Source organism: Lepidochelys kempii, chromosome 2 (genome assembly GCF_965140265.1).
Source record: "Lepidochelys kempii isolate rLepKem1 chromosome 2, rLepKem1.hap2, whole genome shotgun sequence".
NCBI classification, from domain to species: Eukaryota; Metazoa; Chordata; order Testudines; family Cheloniidae; genus Lepidochelys; species Lepidochelys kempii.
The window spans coordinates 122,033,336-122,048,787 of NC_133257.1; the positions used below are offsets into that span (position 1 = coordinate 122,033,336).

At 37.7% G+C, this 15,452-nt stretch overlaps 1 protein-coding gene across 3 annotated transcripts in view; it reads left to right on the forward strand.

Annotated features, from left to right (window-relative positions):
* BCL2 (BCL2 apoptosis regulator) overlaps positions 1–15,452 on the forward strand; it is a 127,331-nt gene that overhangs the window by 45,128 nt on the left and 66,751 nt on the right. Inside the window, exon 3 of one of the 3 annotated variants that reach the window (XR_012157357.1) lies at positions 10,496–10,588. The exons of the other annotated variants lie outside the window; for them this stretch is intronic. The gene's annotated coding sequence lies outside the window, so the exon portion shown is untranslated. The remainder of the gene's footprint in view (positions 1–10,495; positions 10,589–15,452) is intronic. 3 annotated transcript variants of the gene reach the window in all.

Genomic DNA, 15,452 nt, shown 5'->3' on the forward strand with positions numbered 1-15,452 from the left:
AGATTTAGCCTTCCCGATTAACCAGGCAATTTTTTTCACTTTGCTACTGGATGAGTGAATTATTAAGACTGTGCTCATGCTATTATTCCAGTAGTAACCAGTTTACAAATATATTTTCTCTTTTGTTTGAGTGAGTGAAAATACTGTGCACTAGTCATAATTTGAAGGCACTACTCTGAGATGCACAACAGAGCATCAAAACAGAAATTGAATTTACCTTCAGTGAAGGAGAGTAATTGGTTTTTATACTTTTAAAAAATCCCCAACCAGAAGGCTCATCTGTCTCTGACAGATAAAGGAATTGAGTTAGAATCTGAGCACCCTAATTGAAAGTAATAATAAAGGGACTGCTTTGTATATTTTTCCGAACAGCCTGTCATTTATGTATTATTCTAGGCTTATTTGTGATAAATGTTGATCAAAGCACAGACAGAATAAACCATGGAATCCTTTTAAAATCCAGGATAAAAGGATTAAATTTTATCAATGTAGCTCATCCGCCTAGCTGTCTATCTGCTTTTTTTCTTGCATGGTTTTTTTGGAACTTAAAAAGCCTCTTATTTTGGATTTTATGTTTAGCATGGCCAACATTGTCAAAGCTGAGGGTGAAATCCTGTCTTGTTTGAAGTCAATAGCAATTTTCCTGCTGACTTCAGTGGTGCCAGTATTTTACCCACAATGCCTTTTAGACTCCTAACTCCATATTCAGTGGCCTGATCGTCAGAGGTGTTTTTCACCTGCAGCTTCCATTGAGTTCAGTCTGCATTGCACGTCAATACTGTCCTAAGCTGTCTAAAAAAACACCTAAAGCAACCAAAATTTGATGCCATTTAAAAAAAATTGGGGCCTTAATACTTTGTGTAAAAATAGGGACAATACTTTCTCAGAGGTGCTGTATGGGGGTCAATGTTTGTACCATACTTTAAAGATGTGAACTGTTGTGTAAGTTACAATGTCATTGGAGACTTTGATTGTAGTATCCTTATTAGTTTCTGTTAAACTTTTTATGCAGTACTGATATCCCTTAGGAGCATAGTTTTTCTTCCTTTCTCTGTGTGTTTGTATATTTTTTTTAAAGGCAGATAGGTACATAATAGGCAACCTTGGGTTTTATATAAATGTGATTGTCTTTTCATGCTAATGCACAAATAGGATATACTGTATTAGTAGATTTAACATTGTATATTAAAATTTAAAAACATTTTAACCCCAAATAAAATTGAAATATAGTTTTGCTTTATCTGAAGAGGTATCATTGATTGTCTTAGAGAATTCAGTGCAAGCTTTTGTCTCTCAAGTCACTTTTACAGGCCTCATTACAGTAGTATCTGAGCACCTCATATACAAAGAATTTAGCCTGACAACACCTCTGTGAGGTAGGGAAGATAACAGAAATGTTATCTCCTTTTTACAGATGGAGGGCCAGAGCCTTATCTCCAGCTTTGGCTACTTGGTGCTGTTTCAGCTGCACAAAGCAGCTGTAAAGCAGCCCTAAAGAAGTACCTGAGCACTCCTTATGGCAGAGGGCAATCCTCAGATGGGTTAGACTGAATCTGTGCCACTCGCTTCCCTGTCCCCTTCATTATGGGTCAGAGGGGATGGGACAGAGCATACCTAGTGTTATTTACAGTAGTCCCTTAAGCTGCTCTATGTTACTCTGGGGGCCATTTAGGCCCCTGATCAGTCCAGGATTGGGGTAGCACCCCAATGACCACTCTGCTTAACTGCTCTGAGTGTAAACATAGTATATTTGAGGATGTGGTGCAGAAAATGGAGATACAGAAAAATTAAGGCCCCAATCCTTCCACATCATGCTTAACTTGACTTTAGTGGAACTACTCACATGCATAAATCTTAGAGTAACAAAAGTGACTTACCCAAGATCACATAGAAAGTAGGTGGCAGAGCCCGGAACTCAACCCACATCTTCTAAGATCTAGACCAATGTCTTAACCACAAGACTATCCTACCTTTACCCCCAAAAAACAAACAAAACAAAATCCAAAATCCCTCAACCATTTTTATGTGTTTATTTCTTGTATCTTATGTGACAAATTCTGCCCTGGTTTACATCTCATATAACTGATTAAAATCAATGGAGTTACACAGGATACTAGTCATGGTACAATCTTTCTCTTTGAGTTCACTGTCAACCTGTATAATTCTATTGCTAGGACTCCTCGTAAAACATCTCGCTGTGTTAATTAACACATTTATCTCTATTTAAAAGGCACTTGCCTAGAGAGAGAACTGAGGACAGATTTATGTCCCTTTAATTAGTTTGCTTCAAAACAAAAGCTACTCTTGACTTACTGGTTCATAACGGGGCTTGCATTCTTACTCCACATAGCTTTGGTAGTCTGTACTCTCTCATTCTAGTTAACATATCTCTTTATGTCATCAGTTTGGTCATTTCAGTGTCTGCTTTGACTAATAATATGGATTAGCACTGCAGTATTTGTTGACCACAAATGAGCAATCAAAAGTTGTGGACTAATACTTGCAGTTGGATATACCCAACTATGAATTTCCAACCCTGAAATACATAGTAAGTGTTTGCTGTTCTCTCATTTTATCCCCAGCTACTTAATACATTTGGCGTAGTTTCTAGTCAGTTATATTTGTAATTTATATATGCATGTGTGATTACTGGTACAGAAAGCTTGGAAAGTACCTATTGCTAGTACTTCACATGGTTACTAAACAGCAATGTGATTGCTTAAACTCCTACTTGATTGAGAAACTCCAGTAATAAGGGACTAAATAGTGACTTGAGCTACATGCTTGCACAGGGGAGTGAGAACGAGGCTCTGGGCACACAGGAGTAAGTAGGGGCTGCTATCCATCTCCCCAGAATAAGGATGTGGAGAGCAGGCAGGGCATTTCTCGTGCTTGCCAGTATATCCGAAATAGCAGGAGGGGAGCTGTAACTTGCTGTTAGCATAGGTCAGTAGCAAAATTACTGCCCTTTATTACTCCCCCTCAATGGAGCAAAGGGAAGTAGGGAAGGAGTTGTGTCTCAGCCAGCGTAATGCTTTCCAGTGCTGCTGCTAGTTGGGTGCAGTGTATGTACCACCTATTGCTCAAGGCACAGTCCAGCCTCAATTGAATTGGAATTTGGAGCCACATCCTGCTCCTACTGAAGTGAATGGGTGTTTTGTCACTGGCTTTGTTGGAAGCAGAATCGAGCCTCTAAGCTGTGGAAATATTGTAAATTTTATGCTTTTACTTACTATAAATTAGCCTCTGTAATAAGTGAAAAGTTCAGGAATAAAGGGATATAAATACTTGCAATTGTGAGCAGTATCATTTTCAAGAGACATTTAAGTGAGGATTTTAGCCTTCAGATTAAAATTACCACTTATGTCATCCTTCTGGTTATTTTCACTGCCCTTCTAACTTGGAGATAAAAATTCCTTAATGGTTTTTTTTTCTGTGTTTTATTTCTTTTTCCATGATAATCAGATCTATTTTGACTGAAAATGAAGCCAATTATCAAGAACAATAAATAAAAATAATTGCATATTGCTTTCTTCCCACTGGAAGAAAAAGGAATATGTTGATACAGAACAAAGTTGGTTGCCAAGTATAAAGTACCAAAGGCAATGAGGAAGAACACAGGCCCCATCCTAACTGAAGAGCTCTAAGCACAATGAAAACATGCCATGCTGATGTCATACATTAAAATATTTATAATTGCACAAAAAGAATTACAATGGATTGAAAATGTTTATAGAATATGCCAATCCTGTGAGTTAAAGAGAAATGGAAGCAAGAAAAGCATTTTGTGCTCAATCATTGTCAGTGGAAGTTTTGTAATTAATGTCTCTTACATAAGGTCCAATCCTGCATTATGATGAATATTTCTGATGTTGTATTCAGTTCCTTTAACTCTGAGGTCAGTGGGGGTGGAAATCGTTTAGCACTTTGTAGGAGTATTCCTACAAATAATAATTCCATGACCTAAAATTTAGACAAGGACCAAAGCAATGCTATGTAATTGGAGATGCACTAGAATTTGTTAACAAGGATAAACTCCGTGTGACCAGTCCAAAGGCTTAGCTGGTGTTTATGCAAAATGGTATTGTCTAGGAGACCTGGATTTGGGAGTTCTTTTAGCATTTCGTTATCTCTGAACAGCTAAAACTAAGAGCATCATAGACAACATACTTTGAAGAAAGTATCACTCATGAATCTCCATTTCTACCCAATTTGCTTCCACAATCCACTGGCTGTGGAACCATTATATTAATTAATTTAATTAAGTAATTAATTTAGTGAGAGGACTTTGTATTGGTCCATATTCAGCATACATAACTATTGGAGGAGGAGAAAGGGTTATTATGAGAATGAAAATGGCAGTTTAGAAAAATAGATGTGGGTTAAAACCCTGTGATCTTTTCTTGGATAGATCGGCCCTCTACAAGATTTAGTAGATTAGAAGAAACCCTTTAGCATTTTTACTTGGGTGAGACATTGGAAAAACCTGTTATCTATCACAAATCCCATTCAGCAAAAAGAGTAAGAGAATAATAAAGAACCAGATCTTTGACATAGTCCTATGAAAAGTGATTTTGAAAATGTCTAAATATAATACTGGACCTATTTTTTAAAGCTGTACTCAGTGCATGGGTACCCTGCATTTTGTATCTTCTGTATGCCTCACAGCCAGCTGCCTAAATAGGAATGTACTTGCATGCATATGGTATCCAGGCCTCCCAAATATATGGGCACAAGCTTTTATCTAATATGCACATTTTAATACCAGTTTGTGGTGTAAAAACAGATTATTTTTTGTCCGCTTTTCACATTTTGCATGGCTTGCTCATTGTGTGAGCCATGAAAATGTAGCCCATTATACCTTCTTCATTTTGTTTCTATTTATATATCTGGATATGAATTTCCATGTTATTTATTGCCTGAAGTGCTAGTGAGATCAATAAGAAAACAAATACTCAGAAAACAAAATATAACAAAGCCTTTCTAAGCGTATTTTTGGTATGAAAAGCTCTGTGGCTGTTCTTGAGCTGAATATGAGGTGTGTCATGATCTTAAATAACAGGCTAACATTTCTTTGAAACAAGATCCAAATTTATGCAAATTTCCTCTAGATCGGTGTATCAACAACTGTAAATGGGTACTCCATGTCATACAGAAACTTTAGTGAATGGAATTTTAATTGTTCATTGATTTCCCTCCTCCCTTCCTGTAAGCTCAACATTTCTGATGGTTTTATCCCTAAAAATGTTGGAGTTACTATGTCCTTGTGTTTGACTGAAATTTGTTAACCAAATGGAAACAAAGCACTTGAATCTTAAAAAAGGTGGCTTAGCTGTCAGTGGCGAAAGACCGCTACAAATGTACTTTTTGTGCCTATTGCCAGGCTCAAATGATCTGATGTATCGTTTGTGTACATTACTAATGGGTTTTGCAAGTGTACATTTGATCATGTGAGTGGGCAGGTGATGGCATCTCTTACTTGTGTGCACATAGGTGACACTGTACGAAAAGTGCATCGGCAAAGTTGCACATGTACATGTGGAAGTTTGGTTAAGGTCTCATTGAAAATCAGGCCCAATACGTATGTATTTTAGGGAAAGCTATCAGTTGTCATATTTGCTTTAGTGACTTTTATACTGGTGAAAGTTGCTGGCTTCATACCTTTTCAGATTGAAGTACTCTATTTATTCACAAAGCATGTACAACGCAGGCAGCAATAATTCAGACACCCCCCCATACTTACCTTCCACTGGTCCTGAACCTGGACATGAAAGGACCATTTCCAGGGCTAGTGACAGCTTAATTTGTATCTGTGTTTAGCCCTTGGCATCTTCATGTACTGTGGTGATGGTTTTGTGATGAGGACCCCTATCTCCTTAGAAATCAACTGAGACCACCAATTTGTATCAAAAGGCCAGCAGCAAATAACATTTGATCTGTGCTGATCCAGGCCAGACTTGAATTAGGACCCTGGAAGTGAATAGTCCCACAACACATTCCCTGAGCTATCGTGGTCCCCCTTATCATATCAATTACTAATTACAGAAATATGTACTTTGTGTTTTTTCCCATTCATATAACCAGTACTTATACTCGTTTCTTTTAATTTGTATACCACACATGAATAAAAAGCCCTACACCATTTTTTTTAAAAAAAAGATGGACTCTTTTACAACATTGCACTACACTTGTGCAAAGAAGAAGAGAAAGAGGAGCATTTATTAGCTGTTATATTCATTTTATTTATATAGCACCAGAAGTGTAGAGGTATAGAGTGAGACACACTCCCAGGTTTGAAGTACTAAAGGAGTACCTTATCCACATGCAGTGTAAATGAATATTTTGCCACCCACATTATTTTAACATGAAATTAGAAATTAATTTGTCATCAGATGATGGAAAAAAAGAGCCAATATAGTTTGGGATGCTTATGTAGAGGCACGAAAGGCAATAATTTCTTCCTATAAAGATTCTAGTGCAATTGCACTTGGAAAATTTCATTCACTTCCTGGCACTTCACGATCAGAAATATATAAAGCAAAGGAATTATTTAAGGTGGTTGCAGGAAGTTCAACTAGCCGTGATGAGATAAAATTAAGATAGTAAAATTTAGGCTGAAAACAGGAAAATCTTCACTCTTTGGCTGAGATCTCTTAGGCTGTGAAATTGTCTCTCCAGGGAAGTGATGTATATCACAGCGTTTGGGATATTTAAAACTAGATACAAATGTCTTGGTCCATGACTGGGGCTCCAAGCTAATACAAACAAACAAACAAATAAATAGATTGGACTTTTAAAACTATAGTAAATGTAGCATAGGGAAAAATCCTGCAATGGAGATAGATGGATTATTATTTTAGTGTCTCGATCTTGATCCCTTTCCTATCCCTTAGCCTAACTGCATGCAAATATAAAGACTCCACCTTCCCTTTTTTCAACCACTGTCCCTAATAGAATCATTGCTTTCAAGGAGAACAATGCTGAACCATTGTGTAGCTATGTTAGTTGGTGTGGGGGAAGCCCAACACAAAGAGAGAGTTCAAGAAGCAAGAACCATCTATCAACCTTAGCTACTTAGGTTCCCCCATTACTATAGAATCTGCATACCTCACAATATTTAATGTATTTATCCTTACAATAACCCTGTTAGGTAAAGAAATACGATTAACCCCATTTTACGGATAAGGAATCCTCTAAGATCTTGAACGGTATTTGGGCATATAACTCCATAAGGAAGTTTTAGCAGAACTCCTGAGATCTCCTGAATCACAGGTTAGCACCCTGACTACTGGGCCATGCTTCCTGTCCTTACCTATAAGTGGCAAATGGGGCAAGCAAAACTCTGAAGCATTATAGGGACAATTTAAAATGTTGGCATTATTATTTCACTGCTAATCATGTTATCAGCAACAGTATCCAGCTATTCTTGGATAGCTGGTGGAATTTCAGTAGGGCATCACCATGTTTTCATCCCCCGAAGTCAAGCTTCTCAGGTCAATATTTTTAGTCAAGACTTCAGCTCTGGAAAGATACAGCTAGTTTAATATAGGGTGAATGCATTTGTGTGATTAGTTTTATTATAGGATGAACACATTTCTACAGTACAGTATTTAGTGATTGGAGTGTAGTGTGAATATAGATTGACTACATGGGAAAATGCACTTATCCTCTAATAATTTGAGACCTGATTAGTTGACAGATTACAGAACAGGTTTTAAAGTAGACATGAAAAGAATGCCAATTTTATCTTTGCTGGCAATAATTGCTGTGGAATGAAGTTGGCAGAGAGCAGTTAGAACTAGTGGCAAAAGAAAAGTTCTAATGACTGGTTTCTCTAATCATGTAAAATGAATGTTTTATGACAATTTAATTTGCTACTCTTAGCATTTCACATTTTGTCAATCGCAACATTCTGCGAGCCATTCTGGGATATTGTGGCTGCATGCACTAGCCTATCAAATCATAGAATATCAGGGTTGGAAGGGACCTTAGGAGGTCATCTAGTCCAACCCTCTGCTCAAAACAGGAGCAATCCCCAACTAAATCATCCCAGCCAGGGCTTTGTCAAGTCTGACCTTAAAAACCTCTAAGGAAGGAGATTCCACCACCTCCCTAGGTAACCTATTCCAGGGTTTCACTACCCTTCTCACTCCAACACTATTGGGGTAAGGGGAACATAACATGTGTGGGGTTTTTTGTCCCCAGTTCAACGTTATGTCCATGTAGAAAGTTTTTATTGTTGAAGGTTAAAGGTACCCTATATTTGACAGGGAGGAGGTTAAGTTGTTTATTTGAAAAGGCTCAAATTTAAGGAGAGCAATCATTCATTTTTAACAAACTCCTTTGTGCATCATAGTAAATAATCTATGATTTCAGAGGGTAGTGACTTTAAAAAGGGCTTTCATCATGGTTTATATCATTTTTCTCTCTTAATCTTAAAATTTCCCTAGAGGTCAATATCAGTTCTTCTATACTTATGCCTAATTTGCACGGTTAAATTAGCTTATTTACAGAAAAATTCAGTTGCACTATCGTTGACATTAAATCTGCAATTTAATTTATTTTATAATCTTCTCTTTTATCAATCAATGCTCTGTAGAAAATAATTATGTCTTAGTAATGCTTTGTGACAGGAACAAACTAGCATTTGTATTTGTGCTTCACCCCAGTGGTATACTACAATGTTTGCAGCTATGCAAAGTAGCATCTGCCCTACATTTCTCCCAGTGGTTTGATTATTAAATTATTTGATTATTAAAGTTTATTAAATGATGAGGTACATTGGGAAACCCAGTTTCAAAAGGAATGGCACAGACCATGTACAACACTGCTCCTACTTCTAGCTCCTCCCTCAGCCCATCAGAGGAGCTAGAAGTAGGAACAGCTAGTATATCTCTCAAGAGAATAATATGCCGTATCTAAGACCACTCTGCCATCACAAGCTTCAGCCTCGCTCTGTAAGTTCACTCCAGAAATTAAAATAATTTACAAGCAGAGCAATACGCTGCTTTTCCTATTCAGCTTTCACTTACAACTCTTAGATGGGGTACTTCCGAACCATCAAGAAAACTTGGAATGGTAACATGCAAATTCTGGCCTGAACTAATGAGTAGTACCTTTACTGGTCAATCAGCACTTTGGTAAGGGAAGTATCTTGAATGAGAATGCAGTTCTTCTGCCCTGGGCCTTAATGTTCCTATGTTCATTTCTACTGCATTGAATTCATCCCATGTATTTTTAAATCCCAGTGGTTTGATTATTAAATAATAGGGTACATTAGAAATATTTCTGATCACTTCTGTTTATTTTTGCCGTCTCTTATATTAACCCTAATTCCCGCCATGTACAAGCTTTTCATGTTGAAGTTTGGCCCTGCTCACTCATGTCCATTTATACTTTTCTTTACTGCCTTTCCTGATACCTGCTGTTAGTCAGACTCAAAAAATGGTTGAGATTCTGCACTAGAAATCCTGCCAATGTCTATCGCTGAATCTGTGAAGTGCCTAAGACCCTGACACAAATACACAGTAATTAATCCTTGTCACCTGCTCTGAGGAATCAAAAATAGGACAGTTTTATATGTTCACCTTAGTAATAACTCTCTGTTGTAGGCAATACATCAGCTCAGTACCTATGTCTTTTATTTCCTTTCTTTTGTGCCACACTCCTTTTAGAAATACCTGAAACTTTGACACCCAAAATGTTTTGTCCTACACGAAGGCCCGTACATCTTTATCAGTCTTTGTGGTTCATCACTATATGTATATAATGCCCAATCTAATTTCCATTAAAGTCAATGGAAGCTTTATCATTATCTTCAACTGGAGCAGGATTAAGCCTTTATAGTAAAAACCTTAAGATCTACTCTTGAAAGCTTTGCAGAAAGTCTGAATTTACAGATTGTTCAGTATAAAAATGCCTCACTCCATAGTATGGCAACTGGTAAAACTTCCTTTATTAAAATTAAGATTTTGACAAAATTAGAACCTTATATTGCTAAGTGCTGAGAACTGTTAATCCCATTGACTTCAGCTGGAGTTAAGGATGCTTAGTACTTGCTGCAAACACTGAGCACCATTTAGGGTCAGACTTTCAATCATGTACTGCTTTCAGTCATGCAGCCTGTTAAGCAGTTTATGTAATAAACGTGAACCTTGCAGATCCAAAGTTTATTTTAATGTTTCTGGTTATGTTGCTAGGAAACTACGTTGTACCTTAGATTATGTCTGTTCAAGTGAAACATGGCTCTTGGACAAATTGTGTGCTGTAAATATACACACACATTAAAATAAGAACATACCATCAGTTACACCTCACACAATCCTATAACTCTAGCACTGTTGCATAACTAATTGTGAGCAAAACTGTATATAGTTTCTACTGTAGACACTTTAAAATCAGAGAATTTAAATTGGCGTTATTGATTTTAGAACAAATTAGGGGAAATATATAAGCAACTTCAAAGCATAACTGATAACTAATGTCTTTATCTTAGAGCATCTGAAGCCTGAGCTTTTGATCTTCGTCATCATGTATCCAAAGGTGAAGTAGGGGAGGGGGGAAAAAAGAAGGTATCCTGTGAGAAAAGGTAACTATAACAAAGCAGATGTGTGGGAGTCAGTGTAGCTGTAAGTGAATCCAGATGCTCTTTTGTATGTAGGGACATGAAGGGAATGTTCCAATAAAATTCACATAATAAAAATCTGAGCCCTTTTTTTTTCTTGGTTAAACTTGGATTCACATGTGTAGGATTCTTATGGACTTTGATGTGGCTTGACATTAGCACCATACAAAAGTGTATAGGGAGAAAGATTTTTAACAGACTTGGGGTTCTGGAAGGCAAATGATCTTTGGAAATCTACAACTTTTGAATAGGAAAAACACTTGCTCAGTCTAGACTTCAGAGAACCAGATATCTTAATGGTGTGCTGTAAGTGTACTGCTCTAGGAAACAGGATAGAGTAGAATGAAAATTTAATTTTTCTCTTGTCCACGGCTGTAGTTGAGATTACTGTATATTGAATCCATTTACTCCTGGTAATTTCGGTTGCATAGTAAAATATCACACCTTTTGTTTTTGTCACATGCAGTCTGTAGTGCAAGCTACACTTTATAATTTCTTTTATTCTAGCTATTTTTCAGGTACGTCTACTCCACTTGCACTAGAGTAGACACTTAATACAGGGACAGAAGGGGTTTTTACATTGTTGTAGTTAATCCACCTTCTTGACAGGCAGTAGCTAAATTGATGGAAGAATTATTCTGTCAGTTTAGCTGGGTCTGTATTGGGGGTTAGGTCTAGATAATTGCATCGCACAGGATGTAGAATTTTTCACAGCCTTGAGCAATGTAGTTAAGTCGACCTAAGTTTTAGATGTAGACCACACCACTGTGAAACCAAACACTGCCTCTCGTCTGCCTTAGGGCAGCTTAATCCTCTGTGTGTACAAATGAGTTTCTCTTTCCTAGGATATATTGGGAACACTGATGCATTGTCCCAAGGAGCCATCTGTAGTGTTTGCTTGTTCCTTCACATTATGTTCTTACTCATTCATCAATAAGCCCCTTCTCAGACACACTGTAGAGGACAACAACATTTTACCACAGAACATTTCTGGCTGTTTCTAATCAATGTGGTTATTATTCCTGAAGTGTTCAGTGGGCACCAGGCTTATTAAGGCTGTGTAAGTTGCAAATCATGCTATAAGCCGAGGAAACCTCATTCAGCATCTGTTCAGAATATGCATATTCTAATAAGGCAGGATGAGTGTATTTGATGAGACACTATATAACTCAAATAAGGCTCTTTTATGAGTCCATCTCTGACATTAGACTGTTTAATTACTCAAAACGCCATCAAACAGCATTTTGCATAGCCATTTTACAATAGCATGTTTACTGAACTGCATGGCTGATTTAGAGAAAACGGTAAGTTCTTTAGGGCAGTGGCTCTGTCTGTCCTATATTCTGTGAAGCACTGTGTACATTTTCAGACCTAGATAAAGGTTTGTTAATAAATTGTGTTGTTAAATAATAATTTTTAAGCTTATGAAGGCCCTGTTCTATAACTGTCTGTTTTTAGTGGGAGGCAGGAGCCTGATGGAAGGATGATTATTTGTATTATCTTATGTATGGGTCTCAAAATTGCTATCCACCACTCAATAGCCCTGTGAGAGATGAGTAAGACTCGCCGTTTTCCATATGGGGAAAATAAGAGACAGAGAAGAAAAGACCAACATTTTCAAAAGTGTCCACTAGTTTTGAGTGCTCAGTTTGAGATACCTGAGGCCTGATTTCTCTGTGGATCCTGAGCATCCTGAGCACTCATTTGCCTCAGTTAGAGTTGCAAGTGCTTCGTGCCTCTTTCAGCTAGACCATAGGTATCTCATTTTGGGCAGCCAAAAACTGAGGCATTCAAATTTAGTGGACATGTTGACAATTTTGGCCTGTTTGTTTAGCCTGGGCTAGAACTCAGATCCCTTTTCTTTGTACTTCAGCTATAAAATTGTCCTTCTGCGCTTTAGGAAGTTCTGACTTTTTTTATATTTTAATAGATCCATCCTAAAGACACCAGTGAAAAGTTAGTAAATTTGTTTTCTAAAAATGTAGCTGCTTGGGGAGGCAGCCATTGCAGGACCTTATCCAGCTAATGATGATGGCATGGATAGTGGACGGTATTTCCCACCTATCTTGCAATTCAGCAAGCCTCTTAAGCACATGCCTAACTTTTAAGCATGTGAGTAGTCCCATTAAACTTCAAAAGACTTAAGGCACATGCTTAAGTATCTGGCTGAATTAGGGCCCAAGTCATTTCACACTCACTTTGTGCAAGTGTAAATGACTACGCAAGAGATGAGACAGTGGAGAAGCAGGCCCAGTGTACGTGTATATGTCTCTTTTGGTTTATTGTTGGTGACATTAGTATCTATACAATTTTACAGATGGGGAAATGCAAGCAGGGATGTTAAGGCAAAATCCAACTTAAGATCAGCCATTCCCCTTGAGGTGTGAAGCCTCAGCCTTTCAAAAAATCAGGCCCAATGACTCTCAGGTTGGGCACCCAAAATTAGAGGAGTCATTTGAAAATTTGGGACTAAGTATCTATCAAGGCTGCAGCCCTCAGCTAATTCTCCTCGACCATCCTGCCCTTCAGTCATGCCATGATGGAAGTATAACTCTTGACTGCTGTACAGTTTGTGGGAGAGTTTCTCAGGTAATTCCTATTAATGCTGAAGAGTGTTCTGCACATAACTTCCCCATGTATCAAATAGGGAATGGGTCTCTAAACATTTTGTCTCGTAGATCCTATCTGTCTATCTATCTATCTATCTGGTTTTTTTTATACTGGTGACCATCACACAGTATCTGAATGCCTGTCACATAAAATTAATAGCAATAGTGAATTCCCTAGTGGACTTCATGGACTCAGGCACACTCCCCTTTCAGGGTCCAAACTCTACTTGGAGTAGGGGATTTTGCGGGGACGGGGAGAGAACAGTGGGGTTTGTAGGAGTTTGGGAATAAAAGGGATTTTCAAACTGTGAGAATCATTTATGGTGGCCCTGCAACATTTCCTGAAGCTGGTTAGACTTTGGATTTGCCTGATCTCTGCTGGGAGCTTATTCTCTAGCCAGATCCCCTCAGCAAAGAATCCTTTGTCTCAAGCTCTTGGTTTCTCCTGGACTTGCCCCAGGGGAGCACAGTGACATGGAGGTTGAGGGATTGAAATTTGGTCTTTGATGTAACTGGGGCTTTATTTATTAATTTCTTTGAAAATTAGGACCAAAGCTTTAAACTGGCATCAAAAGATGACTGGGCGCTGGCAGGCCTGGTGTGCTCATGGGGGCCTGAGCCATGGAGAAGTGGGGCAGCCACATTCTGTACTAGCTGGAGGCTATGCATCGATTTCATGTTTGGTTTCAGAAACAGTGAGATGTATAGTTGAGTTTAATCAGCCTATTGTTGGAAGCTGCAGCCATGGTGTGTGTGTGTGTGTCTGTCTCTCAGTAGTCTCACGTAGATATTGAAGAGAAGTGAGGATAGTATGGATCCCTACAGACCCCCACAGATGAGGGCCTTCGGAGAGAAGGAGCAGTTAGCCATCACCATTCTCTGATGCAGGGGAACGAATGGAACCACTGTAATGCTAGTCTGTCTTGTGCTGTGTTGTGTAGGTATGGTAGTATTGCCTTGTGGTCTACTGTGTCAAAGGCTGCAGAGAGATCCAGCATAGAGATCTCACCTGTGTATGTGGCCATGAGGAGGTCATCTTTTAATACCACTAGAGCTGTCTCTGTGCTGCACCTTGATCTGACCCTGGCTGGTGAATCATTTGTAGAAAAGACCAAGGATATTCAAGAACAAGTTATAGAACTTATTTTGTTCTCTATATGATCTAGAAAAAGAAAAGTAGTATTTTATTAGGCAAAAGAGGAAAACTAGGCTATTGAAATCTAACCTGCATAGAAACTATTTAATAAAAATGACGTTATTTTTAATAGCCACTGTGACTAATTAAAGAGGATAATGAAGGTGTAAATATTTATACACATCCTTGTCTTAAAAAAAGAAACTCTGACCTTTCTGTACAGGAAAGGATAGGAGAAAGAAAGAGGAAAAAAAAGAAAAGGAAAGAAAAGTGGGAAGTTAGTCCCAAGAAACTAAATAGAAGACATGTCTAGTACAATTGCTTCATGTTTTTAAGCAACAATAAGCCCCGACAATTTTTTTTTTTTTTTGGTTAGTGTTCATAGCCACAAATATGTGTATTATTTCCTTTTTGCCCACACTGTACTAAGAATCATCTTTCCAATGCAGAAGTTAATCCCGAATAATCTCATCACTCAGAACAGTGAAAATGCAATGTTTTATCAGTGTTTTATTCACTTTGTACTGTTGTTCATATTTTAATAGAATGTACAAGTTTTATAATTTTAGAACTATTCACCATCCACACTACCCTACTGTCCTATGTAAACTATTTGCTTTCATGATTATTCACATTTTTGCATTTTACATCCTTTTGCTAATTATTGCAGTATATGTCATAAACCAGACATCAAAATGCATATAATAAAATAATTAATTACATGACAAAGGAAAACAATTACTCTCTCTATAACATAATGTTTTCCATCAAGCTTAGTGTTTAAATAGATAAAGGTTTAAGAGCCTCCACATTTTCATTGCTTACATACAAAGATAAAATTACTGATGATGTGGGGGGAAAGTGGTCATACTCTACAAACAATCTCTAACTCCACACTACAATTAAAAAGATTAGCAGTGAAATAATTAACAGTGTTATTTAAATTGTCATCAGATTCACACAGGAGCTGTCTTAATCTGTCTGGCTGTAGTTTCAGTATCACATCAGGCTGCAGCCAGAGATTTGTTTTGTAATCCTAAAGTTTAGAAACTTAATTTTTAAAACAATGAAATCTTAAACTTTG